Source organism: Phaethon aethereus (genome assembly GCF_964289735.1).
Source record: "Phaethon aethereus genome assembly, chromosome: 6".
Classification (NCBI taxonomy): Eukaryota; Metazoa; Chordata; class Aves; order Phaethontiformes; family Phaethontidae; genus Phaethon; species Phaethon aethereus.
In genome coordinates, this window is record NC_138580.1 from 36,936,911 (window position 1) to 36,953,440 (window position 16,530).

Below are 16,530 nucleotides of genomic sequence, written 5' to 3' on the forward strand. Positions count from 1 at the left end.
GAACACAACCAAGCCTCATTTTTCTACTCCCACAGTCAGATATGGAAGCGATCCAAGAATCCACCAAACCCACCAGCTTCTCTGTATCAAAACTGCCATTATTTTCCCCCTTTTCCCTCATCCTGCCTAAGTGGCCTCTCTAATGTCCATTTTGCTTCAGACTGTGGCTAAACAGAAACGCTTTACCTGGCCGTCTCACAACCTCTTTCAACTTGGACAATTTTTCTTAAGTCTGCTCTGGCCAGAGAGAATACATTTAGTATATAACTGACACGTCAGAATAACATGGGGAAGGTTTCCCAATTTCTTTCCATAAGGCTGACCAATACGGGAGGAGGAAATATTTTATACCTGTCTCTGAATCGTTGCAAAGCATTGTCAGCTCATTAAACGCTAGAAAATGAATAAATAGAAAATATGTTTCTGCCAGGGTCTGAAAGTCCGGCTGTGTACACCTCCCTGTTCCAAGCAAAGACTTGCCTAATACAACACTCCCAAACCGATTCCCTATATTTTGCCCATACCTGGGGTTCTCAGGGAAGACTAGAGATATTGATGGGGTACTGACAAGGTGAGAATGAAATTTCGCTGCTTTTGTTGCTCAGCAAGGACCTTGTGGAAGTCTTTGCGCTTCAGTTTTGGTTTCGGGAATAAACCCACCATCTGCTGCATTATTTCCTCCACGCCAGTGCCAGCTCCTGCCAAGGTAAATTAACGTTATTAGCTTGTATCACCATCAGTGGCTCCCCCGATGCAGATTGGGACTCTCTCTTCACAAAGCGGTAAAGAGTTTGTCTTAGATATTTCTGTTGCAGAGTAATACTCGCAAGTTCAGGCAAAAGTCTGAACATATTAGCTTTGCTAAAATGAAAAGGCTGAACACAGTTACCTTTTCTAAAAAACTGACGTATGTGCAAACTAAAGTAAAAAAGGAGAACACATTACGGGGCTGAGATGAATCAGTTCATTCCAATTTTTTTGCCTAAGTTGTTTATCAACGGGAAATGTGCCTAACATTAAATAAATTTTCTTTTATTTATACGTAGAAATATTCTTAAAGGGAAATCTGACTGAAAACCATGGAGCCTAGTCCGCAAACTTAGTCTGTGAACAGTACTCTGGAATATATTTTAAGGCTACAAACAAACTCTATGTTCTTATGGCTGCTGGCAGAGCAGTCAGTAAATCAATGCCTGGCAAATCAATAAAATAATCTAATGGGACCACGAGAACCACTAGAAACTCCAGATGTTGAACCGAAGTCCAGAACGGATTTGCCACTGTAACTGAACTGTGTCTTAAATTACTTGGAGGAATGAGACAGTTTTGAAAACCTTTGACCCATTCCATTTGATAGAATACAACTTAAATGTGAAATAATCAATAAAAGTAATAATTCCCGTAACATCCACAAGTGAAAAGGTTCCACTTGATGTAGTGAATAAATACATAGCATGATTGTGGTTTGTTAAAAATGAATCAACCCTTGATGAAATCTACAGGGATTAGAAAATGTCAGTCACCAGAAAAGAATTTAAACTATTATAAGAAAAGCGTAAGTAAAAATGCGACCTACCCCAACAGTGCACCCAGGCAAGACTGGATTAAGTTATTGGTAACTACGCAAAGAACAAAAAGTCTCACATTTTATGCCTTGCAGCGTGTCTTCACATACAGCCACTGGTCATTCTTTTGCTTCACAATTTCACAAATTATTTTTGTACCAGTGATAAAAGGTGAAGGCAAAACCAAATACAGTTGGATAAAACCTTTCTTAATTTGGAAAATCACCTGGGATTTGAACGCCACTCACCAAACCTGGATTTTAACTTTTTGGATTTTACCCAAATTTTTGGTTGTTGTGACAGGGCTTAATGGAGATGCCGAATTATCTTTGCTCCAAGCATGAGACTTAGCTGTCCCGTTGTAATCCCACTTCTGTTTGGGCTGATTTTTAGCAGCGCGCCTCTAATTAAATCATCAGGATCTAACGGTCTTCCATGCAATTTGGCAGGTCAGCCACAGCTCTGTCTACCTGACTCCTGAAAACCTCTAGGCATGGATGTTCCACCACCTCCCTGAATAACTTCTCCCACTGCCATCTGAGTGAAAAGGGAGGGGGGGGGGGAATATATATATATATATATATATATATATATATATATATGCACAGCTTCAAGCTTCAATAGAAATCTTCACTGAAACTCGATCAAAATATTCAGACTTTATTCCCAAAATCTATGGGCAATTAAAAAGTTGTAACTATTTTAAAAGAAAATATTTTATAACTAAAGTTTAAATTAATAACAAATGTAGTAAGTAAAGTATATTGTTAAAATTATGTAACAGTTAAAAATGGATTTCATCCTCCCCCATGCATCTTTAATTAAGCCGTTAAATTATATCATACTGCACTGTTGAGCAAAGTTTCTTTACATTATTGAGCAATGGTTTCTCATCGCACCAGCGGTAAAAGCAGTAGCAGGGCAGCCCGGCTTCTCTCACAGGTTTTGTAATGTTTGTGTTGAAAAACACTCATTGATTCACTGATATTCATCATCTGATACTTAATCAGAAGAAATACACATGAAATATTTACCAATGTTTCTGATGTACTTCAAAATCCTACAGTACATTACAATTCACATCATAATATATTTTATGACCTGGCTTTTCAAGCCACAGAGAGGTTTTTCTCTAAAGTCTTAATGGCAAGTTACTCCACTCAAATAATATAGAAGAAGGTGGGACATAAGCATAACTGCATGAAATCAGTCATCCCGGCTGGTTCTGTTATTCTTCATAATTGGAAAATGAAATATAACACTACTGTGAATGCTATTATATTAGGAAACAAGTCGGGCATATACATCCAATTTGCTTTATAGGTATTTAATATATCTATTCTTTTGAGGCAGTTGCGCTGCTTTTAGCTCAAAGTTTTAATAATTCGGGGGCTTTTTTTAAATGATAATCCGTTGATGGAAACGGATTTAAAAACATGTCTCTAAATACAAACCCATACCCATATTTTATCTCGTTTAGCATGCCATTACCACCACATAAGTCAAATAGTAGATAAAGCCCTGCCATATAGTCACCAGATAGCTAGAAGGAGGAATCAGTAATTTGCTTTACAGTCCTGCTCGATATGTAAAGTATAAGCCACTTACAGAGAGCAGCACGATTACACTGTAGCCCCCAAGAGCCAGGAGGAAACACAAGAAATGCTCCGTAAAATGTTCTTTACTCGTACGTAAATTGTACTTACGTAAATTCGCTCGGTACAGAGCTTCGTTAGACTTCAGCCGTGCGCAGGTCTTTGGCACCGAGCGAATGCAATTTCTGGGCATTATTTCAACTGGGAGTTTTTCATCTTTATTCTGTTGCTGGTATTGCCTCTGTACTATGAACTCACAACGTGAAGCTGAATTTAAGCGAAGTCATTCAAATGAAGTTACGCTCCTGGCTACGTATTCTTCAACGGGATGGGATTTTGCCTCACGAGCTGCCACGATCAGCTGCTGCTTTCCCGGTGTTCTCCCCGTTGCATGGCCAGGATGCAGGCACGAAAGAATTGTACGCTAGCGTAAGTGGAGGGGGGAAGAACAAAAATAAACCTCCAAAAGTTCAAACAGCAAGACACGAACAGCACGTTACTGCAGAAATAAACCCCTGTAGTGCACGAAACCTAAATTCAGGCAAGCATCAGCAAGGATCTAGAAAACAAGTGTGCATGGAAGAAAGGAGGAGCGCAATGAGACCATCCGCTCCGCTCAGACCGAACGCCGTTTCAGGGCAAGGCACTCAGGAGAAAGCGGCAACCTACCCTGCTTTTTTAATCGGTGCCGATCCATTAGTCGGAGATCATGCACTTGAAACGTTTTTTGTTGATACCACATCCTTAATTTCTGGAGCTCACCATTTCAACTGAGACCGTCTGAATAACAGGCACTGTGGATAACTAAGAGGGGTAGGAGCTCCCCTCCGGCAAGGAATGCTGCCAGCTAGTGGGTGCCCAATTTGTAATTGAAAACCATTGATTAAAGTGTTCAAAACGAAAATGTTTGCTTATAGTGTAGTCTCTTTGCGGATCAGAATTAAATTCATAGCAGCCGTGACTATGATCACTCTTCTAACCCTCAAAAAACAATTAAGGTGGCTGCAGGGGAAAACATTAATCATGACAGAGCAGAACTGATGAGGAGTAGAAGGCAATGGGCATGAAAAGCCTGTTCAGATCTCATCAACTACATAGCATACACGAGCCAACAAGAAGCTGCATAGATCCTGTAAGTGGAGGTTGTAGCAGAAAGACAACGATCACCTCCGAGCTACGCATTTACACACGGCTAGAAGAGACTCGTCTTTTCTCAAGGTACACATTACAGGGTTTTGTAAGTTTTCTTGATAAAGTTTATTTCCAAATCTCTGCCCTTTAAATATCGTACATGAAAGTAATTCGGTAGTGACGTCAAAAGATATTTAGTTAATCTCAAATGTGCTAATTTCTATTTAGAAGCTTCCTCGTAGGTACCATTCCTACGGTCACCACGCGTGCTCCGTCCCAGCACAGAGCACCCACCAAGGACAGCAAGAGAAAGTGAAACACATATCGCATAACTGAACATACTTTCACAGTCTTACCATATGACCCGATACAACTGCGTTTACAGTTTTGGTTGCCATTTTTCCATCTGAAAGAAATCGATACGCAGCATCGACCTACCGCATAGATGTAGAATATCACTGGTCACCATGCTCACTTTAGATTTCTTCAAAAATGCACAATTCGTTCTTATTTCGTACTGGACCAAGCAACATTTTGAGGGGAAATACCGAAAACGAGTAACTGATTTTTTATAAGATCAGCTGTGTCTGATGTATCTCTTTGCCTGTTTAGCAGCAAAAACCAACACAGTATCTCTGAAAATCTGTTGTCAGTCTGTCCTTTCCTACAGTGCACCTGCAAGAATACAGACCGAAAATGAGCCATGGGTTACCGACTGCAGTCCTCTACGGAGAAGCAGCCATAAGCTTACTCATAGATCAATCAAGCTTCATTTTTTAAAACCCCCAATGACTCTGGTTTTAGAACTACTGGCTTATCACATGACACTGGTTTTGCCGCCGCTGTTGGTGTTTGGGTTTTTTATGTCCGTGTCCCATCCCATGTCCCCCAAGTTTTTTGATTGCGGTGTGGGGGTTTTGCAGGTTTTTTGGGTGGTTTGGTGTTTTGGGGGGATGGTGGTAAAAAGTAAACCACGTAATTGAATACCTATTTCTGCACATTATAAAGTCTTTGGCATTTTGGCTGCATCTTACTGATAAATGGTGGTGTGCCTTGGACAGCACTGGGTTGTGGCCCGTTACCGGGTCACTGTATCACGGAGCCAGCTCACACCAATTAGCACTTTCCCAAGCAATCAGCAGGCACAGTTTTGGGGTGAATGAACAACTTATGATATTTTCTAATTTCTACCAAGCAAGCCCAGACATAATTTAAGAAGTGGATTTCACATGTTTGTTTTCTCATGAAAATATACATACCTACAGTATGTGTGTTGGGATGTGTTGGGATCTGCTGTCATTTGATTTTTAGTATTTTTCCCAGTTTTCCTACATCGGTTTTTCTTGCTCTATTTAGAAAAAAAAATGACCTGACTGTAAGATATGGCGAGATATAAATATACAGAAAAAAAGAGTTATTTACAGTTAGTGAGAGAGGGAACAGGCTCTTACTTTAAGAAACTGTAAAAAATGGTCTTAAATGCCTTCCGAATACATATTAGATCAAAATCAAGCATGTTCTATAATAACTGCATAGCCGAACTTATGTCTGAATCATTTAAACACTAACTGGAATACTACAGAAATATAGGGCCCTGGATCATATGTGGCCCTGGATCATTCTTCCCACGATCAGGTCCCACGAAATGAGCAGCATTTTCTCATGTAGATCACTTCCCTTCTACGCATTTTGTTACTCAGACTGAGCAGAGACTAATGCCCAGGTTCTGGAAATTTGATTTAAAGTTGGATTAGCGGCACCGGCGAACACTGTCGCTCCAAACCTCTGCAATGTTTGGACCTTGGCCAGTGTTTACGGTCTCATTAGAAACTGGGACCAAATGGAGCTGCTGCAGAATGCCGCCCTGTTGCTTCAGTTACAAGGGTTATTCTCTGCATTTCTTGCAGAAATTATTTCAATTTGTGTAAAAAAATACACTGAAGATTTACGTCGTAACTTTTTCTGAAATAATTTCTGAAAAAAAGTATTAAAAGTATTGTATCTTTCTCTTTTCTTAGCTGGAAACTTCATGAAACTCAGAAGTTAATAAAATGTATTTCATCTACTCATCAACTGTATTAGAAGATAAGCGTACCCACTGTATTAGAACGTAATTGCACTTGTTCCAGTCTCTTAAAGGAAGCAGAGAGAAATTACTTCTGTCTTAAGTCACACGCCATGTTTGTGACTGAAATAAAAATCAGATCTATGACCCTTCATTTCTACCTTCAAGTACATTCTACTCCTCGTGCTATAATAAGCGTTTCAGGATCCCGCATACGTTCTCGTGTGAATATCCAGGACTGTCTGGCAGTAACAGAAATTCCTTCCTAGCCCCAAAATGTATCCAGAACGCCCCATACACCAAGCCTCAGAGGTATGCCAACGGTAAGCAGGAAAGGTTTTCTTTCTCTTCCTCTGCATTTTGTAATGCAAAATGAGTCCCCAGAAAGAAAGGTATGTTTTTAATCGTCCTTTTTGACAGCTCAGGTGGCAACAGCTTTAAAACACACTAATCTGACAAGGAGTGTCACAAGACACAGAGTTGAGAGGAAACAAGAATTGCATTTAAACCCTCAAAGAAGCAAAGGTTCTTTTTTTTTGCCTGAGAAAAATCTCTCCTGGGATAAATAGTCATTCTCCCATTGGATAACAGAGCAAGCATATCAAAATTTCTGGATGACTTGGAAGAAAAGAAATTATGATTGAATATGAAATTAGTTCCTCGTGACAAACAGCGAGAAAGCCAGCTCTCAACATTTTCCCTGCTTGCAAAAGGCAAATGAATGTGCAAATTATTGCACAGACTTTACAATAAAACCGATATAGCCAGAGTGTTTTAAATGACCAAATTCAGTTACTCTAGGCAAAATCTGGTATGCTGAGATTTTCCAGGAAAATAACTGGGTGAGATCCCATTTATGGTTGTTAGTACACAAATACAGTATGCTTGGTGTGCTAAAACTACAAGGAGGTGTCTGAGTCCATACAGCTGACGACCAGTGCGACTTTCTCTTCGTGGAAAGAGAAAATTCAAAACAGTTCTTATACAGACTCAAAACGAGCATCCAGAACCGTTCAATGGCTTCAGAAATTGCCACCAGACCCCCAAAGCTGTCAAACATCGGCCCAGTTCACAAGTTTGCTGCGAATACCCCAAATACAAAATCCAGTCCTTGGCTTGAGATTTCCGAGCTAAATCTTCATTAGAACCAAACACTTACCGACACAGACCAGTTCAAGCTACAAATACGTACTCAGAGCAGCTCAAGCAGCCACACGTTGTGGGTATGCATAGTGGAATTCATGATGTCAAGTCAAACCAGCACCTACTCACTATTACTTTCACAGAATATTGAAAAGCAGAAGGCCCCCATCCTCCGATCGTGTAGCTGTTATCGCGTAACCAGAGAGTCGCAGGTCACTTACCAGAATCATTAATTCAGTTCAAGGGGTAGGATGCATACGATAATTCTGGGAAAGGAAAAGGAGCAATTGTTTAATAGAACAGGCAAAAATTATTTGAAGCTGAATTATCACAGAGCGAACACAAATACCAAGACAAAAAATAATTACTCTGACAGAACGCTAAATTGAAATGGTCTGTTTGTAGGTACATGAAACTACCGGAAAAATGGAACATATGTAAACCATAAGCATCTCAGGTCACCTGGTACCTTGATACGTTTGTTTCTGAGGCCCAGCGGCAATCCGCTGCAGACGAGCGCTCACTGGGAGAACACCAGTAGGACGTGGCACTACCCAGCTGAATGAGCTCTCACCGTCGTGAGCAAGACTGCAGTGGCTGAGCTTTGAAAAACAAAATTTCAGACACTATCCGGTCTTCCATTATTACCCATTTCTAAAGAGGACAGAAATTCCATCTTATGTTTTATTTGAAAAACACATAAAAACTAGTTGCCTAAACGAGCTAATACTCAAGAGGGTACAGACAACTCGCACCATTTCTCTGCAAGCCCACGGAAGGTCCCTTCTCCATTCCTCACCATTTTGCCCACCTCTGTCACGCGCCAGAGCCATGACCTCACCCTGGTTTTCCTCAGCGGGGCTGACACTCAGCGGCTCCCTCCCTCCGCTCTGAAAACTCAAAAGCCCCTCTCCATCCCGTCCTGCCACCTAAACCTACTGAGTGACCCAGCACCCAACTGAGTAATCCCAAACTCCATCTAACACCCAGACTAAGACAACTACCACCACGAAAACTGAATTTTGCCTCCCTATAAATTTAGGCCAGGATGATAACATTGAAGTTCAACCTCACCACTTCCCTGCACTAGGGCCAGCCTTGAAGGCTATCAAGAACTCCTGATAACGTGAGTATACTTGGCATCGTGCCTTTAGGATAAAACATGGATTTATTTTGCACATTATTTAAATTACCTTACATTTTTTATTTCCACAGTTATTAAACTGTAATGAATTTATTTGTTTATGGAAGCGTGCACTGCATGTCTAGTACTGTTCTGTAATAGCTGGATTTAGAGCCAGACTCTGGTATCTATCCTAGACATCATTAAACAATTTATTTTCTGTGATAGGGGAATGTGCTCTTGGGCAAGAGCTCTCCATTAATATGAATTATTAACAATATGTATATACATGCATTATGGATTTAGAAGATGAAAAGAAAGCCTGGCAGTTATTCTATGGAGTTTTCTCCATCTACACGGCCACTGAACTGCAGAGAGCCGTCGGCTGAGCGGCCACAGGTGAGGAATCTCTGATGACCACTAGGATTTTGCTTTGCTGTTGCTAAAATTATACAGAATGTTTCAGAAAAAAATTATCTGGTTGGCAGTATCTGCTTTAACACTGCACTACTTCTTCCCGTTGCAAGGTAATGTTGTAAAGCAGCCGATTGCTCCCCGAATATCCACGCTCCCTGGGAAGGGGGTCTCAGCACTGTCATAAAAATGCATTTAGTTTTATTTTAAAGTATCTTACAAGAAGGGTATTATTGTAGCTGCAGCATTTGAGAAAACTGTGTCATTTTTAGATGCTCCTGCTGACGCATCTGCTTGCGACGTGTCAAATCGCACCCATCAGCTACGTTAAGCTTCACAACCCTGCGCGATGATGAAAACCGACGGAGAGGAGCAGCTTTGATACCGTACCTCACTCTGCGACGCAGCAGCAGGCGGACTCTGAACCGTTCCCGTCTCAACTACCCCCTCTCAGACACGCAGCTGCGGTGGCTTCCGTTCACGTCTCTGTGCAACTCTGCTCCCTGTGAAAAACACCCCAGTAGGTGTTTGCTCCTTAGACCTTGCCGGGTACTGGGTCCCCGTGCCACCGCAGGACGCGGACACCCCGCTGCTCACGCTAAGGCCACGCAGCGCTGCGCCGGGAAACCCCGCCGCGTGGCATCCAGGGCTTAAAAAGTAAAAGTACCCCCGAGGAGACCTGAATAAAAGGAGGTAGGGGGGTTTCTGGAGACTAATTATCACCCCTGTCTGCAGGCTTGGACAGAGTTTATTAAAAGTTCTCCTTCAAAATCCTTGCAGCAGTGCCCCTTTCGCCCCAGCCTCCCTTGTACCTATCTTTTTGCGGTGTCACCCAGCTCGAGGAATTCAATTCCCCCCACCCCCTCCTTTTTTTTGTCCTCCAAAAGTACCTGCATGTTTTCCCTTAAAACCACTTTTTATTGTCCTTCAAGGCATTCTTTGCTCTGTCCCTCATACAGCGCTGCCTCCCCCAATAACCTGCTGCCCAGAATACCACCACTCCCAGTACTGGACTGGTGACCGAGAGGACCGGTTTACACAGGTATTTTATATCTAAGGATATTTTATATTGCATGTAAAGTAGTAGTATTATTATTGCTCTTATTCTTCATTATCAATTTCTTACCTTTGAGAATTCCCTCATGACAGCTTTGTGACCGACATTCTTCGTTTCATCCCAACACGCAGCTTCTATTTACTTTTTACAACCTGAATAGTGTTTTGCCTTTTTTATGAACCAAGAACACAACTACTGCCCGCATTGTTCTGTGGAAAAGAAACCACGTAATACCCTACATCCTACATTAGGCTTCCTTTTACGGCTCCAAGCCAGACCTAGTCCCCCGCAAGAAGAGAGTCCTGATCGACCTCTGCCACGGGCAGGCAACTGCGCCTTTGTCCAAGGGACCCGAGGAAACCCGGCCCGAGATCCCAGTCCCTCCGGCACCCGAACACAAAGCTGGCAGACAGCCGGCGGGCACGCACAGAAGCGAGGCACCCGCACCCCACAGCCCGTGTGTGCTCCTGCACGCTACTACTGGCCCAATAACCTTGTACCTGCCCGTGTCGAAACTGGAATACCAGCAACAGAACAAAACGAAGGTTCTCCACCCTGTTCTACCAAAATATCTAGTCAAGCGGGCATAAAAGGATAATCTTCTTTAGGAGCGAAGTGTAATTCGCTGCTTTGCCGACCCGATCACTGCCCAATTTCTTACGAGAGTTCTCACTGCCAAAAGTCTGCAACGCAGAGAACTCGGCATGTCTGGAGCTGGCGGGCATCTAATGAGACAGTAAAGCACTGCTGTCGTTTAAACACCTTATTCCACTTTTCCCCAGTGTTTCTACTCGTGTGCGTCTTTTAAGCTGCCTGTAACTCATTCTGAAGTGGATAAGGACTGAAAAATAAATGTCCAGTGATTATGACACTCCTTGCACTTACAATACCTCTGCTGGGAAGAACGTGGTTAATCCTCCTCCGTGTTCCGCTACGCCCAGTCTTGGGTAAACCGGTGGTGCTAGAAGAAAAGACCTTCCTTTTTATTGCTCCTTCCTGCTTCTGGAGAAGTTAGCAGAAGGCGAGAAGAACGCAGCGCAGCTGCAGGCAGCGGCAGGGCGAGCGATGTGCTGCTTTTGCGTGCCGCGGGTTCATTCCAGTAACTCCTCCAGAGAGAAAAGGGGCTTTATTAAGAGCAAACTGTATGCAAAGCTTCTCTCGCTCTCCCGTCTTTTTTTGACAATGATGGACTGACAAAACAGCCAGCAGAGGCATACCAAGGAAAACAGCACTGTTAATTCAAGTGGTAAAAAGATTCAAAATACAGCCAGGCAATAAAAAGCAAGCGAAGGAACTTGAAGCAACTCCCGCCACCCTAGAGAGAAAAAGATGGGTTTATTACGCAATAATCGCTTTTTTCCTTCTTATTCTGTGTCGATATTCCTCCCTTCAATGGTTTCTTCTCTTCTACTACGTACATTTCAAGCAAGCTATCCTCACCACTACTTAACTACAGGTGCAAAATTACATCTAGAAAAAAAGAATCCTGAACCGGTAACCTGGTATGTGCACGCCAACGTACACGTGCACACCTGCATACGTGTGTATACCTGTGAACACTAAAAGGCAAATAGATGTCTATTTCCAGTTAGGATTCCACGAGCAAAAAGTATTATTTAGGCATTGGCAGATTCAGGTTTCCTCCTTACAGTGATTGCCTCCCTTCTACTTCAACGGGCATTATTAACGTGAGAGGAGAGACTGGATTTTACTGTCATTTTTGCCAGCGCTACAGTGACACAGAAGTCATATATAGAAGAGTCAGACACACACAGGAAGGTTTTGGGTCACGTTACTTAGGTGTTAAATCCGAGTTCCATTGCAAGCAAAAATTTGGACCTAACTGGGCTTCACTTTCTCTATATTCGCAGTAGTGCAAACATGCTAATTTAAATGGATCTTTCTTTGATTTATTTATTATTATAAAAAGAGGGTTCTGCCCTTTTGAAGAAGAACTTTCTACTTTTTAGCCCCTTCAGATTTCATCGGCCTAATCAAGTATTTGACTGCACTAGAAATGCAAGCTGTTTCTTTGTAACACGTATGATTTTAAATGTGCCATACTTACTTTCTGCTTCTCATCCTTGAAAGATATAAAGGTACTATCTACGTTTCATTAAAAAGATACCCGTTTTCAAAAGTACTTTTCTGTTTGCTGCTTCTTTTGAGGAAAAAAAAAAAAGATTAAAAAAAATCTCATTCATAGCAAACAAACACCACTGCTGATTTAAGAGTAGCCTTCTTTAATTAAATAATACTATATCCATCAAGGATTCACATTTCAGGCTTACTTAATTATTATATTTTCCTCTACAGGTATTTGCACATTTTCATCTTATCGCAGCAAAACTGAAGACCACCGATACATTATTTCACCTAAATATTGTATGAATGTAGCCTACTTACTAAAACTTCTAAATGACCCTGTACAGGCAGAAACCCCAATGTTTTCATTAACTGTTTTTTTCTTTGGTATCAGAATAGAAGGTGCATGTACGTGTTTCAAAACACTGATGATGTAATGGAAATTTTAAAGATATACCTTTACGGTCATTAATTACACAAATATTCTTACAACAAAGTAAGTAAAAAACCTGATTTTAAATGGATTAACTTTTCTTTACTCAGCTGTGCTCCTCATCATACCTTATGAAATTACTATTCAACTGAAAGCAGCACGTATTAGGGAGTTTTAATAAATAAAGAGCCTTAATGCCCCAGGTCAAAATCAATCCTCAGTAGTATTAACGACGAAGCTTCCTTAGGCTTCATTGGTTTCAAAATTTCATCAACAGGTCAAAATGCAGACTTGGGGTAGAAATTCTCCCAACCTTTTATAAAATGCATAAAAACCAGAAGCTTGAAGCAAAAAAAAAAAGATGTCTTAAAATTCCTAAAGTTGGTACACTAATTTTTGCAGTTAGAAGGAATAAAAAAGTCTAGTTTGTATTCATAAATATATAATTCCAATACACTCTGATAATCTTACTCAGAGACAAACAGAAAAAAAGAAAACTTTATAGTGCTCCTGCAGTAAACAGGAAAAGGAAGGACGTAAAATAATATACAAAACCATGCCAGCTGCAAACATTAGTTCTAAGTGATCTATAAAATAACACACACATTTCGATAGTAAGCCATATTCATTTAAAAATATCAAATTATGTTTAGACAGTGAAAATGTCTTTACTTGCAATAAAGAGAGTTAATATAGCTTTGTAAAATTTTCCAACAGGTAGGCATATTGCATAAATATGTGCACTGCTACATATATACAAGTCCTTAGGCAACGTACAGTAATGGATATCAGAAAATCAATGTATGGAGTTCAGAAAGTGTAGACCACGAGCACCATGGCAAAATACCCAGTAGATTAAAACTTACTACCTTAGTTACAATTAATTGTCTTCAAAATACACTGACATGGCCATAATGTATTGCCTTAATCTGGGAAAGTTAACAAAATCCTTAACATTGCAAAATGAGTGATTTTTGGTTGGTACAGATCAATGAAATTCCACCAAGCCAGAAGTTGTACATTGATTTACGCGTCTGGCATAATATACTTCTAGCTGTATTTTAAATGCAGCATATCAAGGAAATTTTATCGTAACGCAAAACATGTGTTTTGAGAAAAATGCACAATTACAGAAAGGGAACGTGACAGAAAAATTATAGCCACGCTGTATATTGTGTAAGAAGCATATTATTACGTATAGAAATATATTAAAGAGAAATGGATGTCCCAATGATCTTTTAAAGCTCAGGGTGAGTACCATACCTAAATGAGTTTTTTAAGAGTGTAAAAGCTTACTAATAAAAAGTTAATATTACAAGTGAAGACGACTTTGATTCATAATTATTTCATTGTTGTTTGATTACACCAAATGATAGATAAAAACCTTCTCGCTCAATAATGCTCCATAAAAGGTATTTCTTTTTCTTTTACCAATGTCCAGCAGTTTCTATGGCCGTGACGACCCACCGCTCACTCCTGTAGAATCGGAAATCTGATGATTCCTCCCCAGCAATTAAAAACTTGCATAGCTTCTAGGTTGTGAAGGGAACCACGTAAACAATTTGATTCTTTACATGTATTGGTAGCATTAAAAAAATTCTGCATACTTACAGACAAGACAAAAGAGTCCGAATACTCCAAACTGCCCATAACGGCACAAGACGATTATGTTCCTTAATGCCCAAAAAGCTCCTCTAGACCATGACTCTATGGCTCACGTTACCCGAGAAATGGCACATCCCCAAGACAGTCACAGTCTGGACAAATGGCAACTTTCCAAGGACCAAAGAAAAGATACTCTTCCCATCTCAGCGGAACAGATTAACTTTTCAAGTATTTCTCTGCAGAGCTGTTCTGGGAAATCACTTAAAAAAACCTATAACCTCATTTAGGTTTGCACCTGAAGATTTAATTTTTGCAATTCAGGTCTATCACTTTCACTCTTTACACTAGGAAGACAGCTCGATAATTCTAAAAACTGGCAAACTGGCCAGGAACGCAGATACAATAGGTCTGTGCAAATTTGAAAATTCAAAAGTAAATTAATTAGATTTAACAAATTTGGTGGAATTTATTTAGAATGATAAAAAAGTAAATTACTTTGCCTTTGCAATAGTTTTTACTTATAAATTAGACTACCACGTTATGGAATAAAAATACACATTTAATCTGAAATACCAGATAAAACATGAAAAAGAAGAACTACCCTTATATAACTGACTTTAAGTCATATATTTAATAATAAAACAGAAACTCAAAAGAGAATTTTATTAGGTCATTTAATTTAGCGTGTTCAATTTTAAACTAACTGGTGATTTATTTTTATATCGGTTTGGCTTTTACATATGAAGTCACATATACAAACATTTCTAGCACTAAAGGCAATACCATATTAGAAATTATTACATTTGATGGTTATTAGTCTTTTATTGTAAGTAGTTTATACACTATTCAAAAGCAATTACAGTAGATAATAAATAATTGTGCAATGTCTTAAAACTGTTCAACAACTTAAAATAGAAAAAAATAATTTGAATTGCAAGAAAAAAGTAACGTTCAAAGCTGTTTGGACATTTTGGTGAAAAAATGTGGACTTCTAAGTTAATAGATGGGATTTTTCAATGAATGTTGCAACTGAAAAACCGAGATCGCTAATTTTCAGTCTGTTGCCAGATAAAAATGTATCGATACGATCACGTGCAATCTTAATTGTCCTACGCGGTTCCTTTTTTCCAACCGTACCGTTGGACAACTAGATGGATTTTGTCTTTGAGAAGACATCAGAACCCAGGGGACTATTTGCGCCGACCACCACAGAGGAGGGCAGAAATACGAAAGCCAGCGCAAGTCAGCTAAGATGGGAGATGAAGCAGCTAGCACACACCTCCCACCTTCAGACAGAGATTCCCACGCTTAAAGCCCGTTTGGCACCTGCGTTTTATGGGAGGCAGTGGAGATGTACGGATTATGTACGCATACTCTTGAAATAAGGGAGAATAAAGTCACTTATATACTGTATTTTACAGGTACCAGATAAACATTCATCTCAAACTACAACTGGAGAAAATAAACCTTCTTTATGGCATTATGGGGGGAGAAGCCCAGCAACATCCCGCTCCATGCCACAGTCTCAAGGCAGGGGATCCCAGCTGCTCCCCAGAACCTGACTGCTCATCTGCTCCTTCGTATCAACTTTTTACTTATTCATGTAGTTTAGCCCTTTGTAACTGCACGACATGGAAAACTCACATCCCTTGAGTAGCTGACACTGTAATCGTAGTGCCAAGATGCTCTTTGCTATCGTTTTAATGTAACATTAGAGTAAAACTTGCAATATTGATATAGGTAAGTTCAATCGCTACAGATGCAGAAAATAACACCCAGGTATACATGCTTTAGGATATAGTATTACTTTTCAAATGGATAATGTCTTTAACTATTAATAGGCAATGTAGATTAACAATATTCCAAAATTACTATTCTTTCAGCTCAACTGTATATGCTTTTATTATACTACATAAAAAAGTGAAAAGAAGTAATTAATTGGAGAGCTAGCACCTACCTTCCGTTATGGAGAGCCTACTTCTAGCACTAACAGTCATGCTGCAACTCCTTAGCTTCACTCACGTGATAACACTTCATTTTAACTCAAAGGGACGGCTCTATCTCAGAATCACTTCTGGTTTTATTCTGGACCATCGCAGGCATGGGCCTGAGAATATCTCATACTACAGCAAATGGGAAGATTTCCCGGGCTAAAACCAGGTGAGGTTCGACAGCAATAATAAGGTTGCAGAGGTAGGGAGGATTCTCTGAAATACAGTTAGAAATAATGGCAGTATATTAGTATTAGTATTACTTTCTATTCTACGGTATTCTATTTCGTTACCAAAATGCTGTGGGGAAAAAGAGGGGTGAA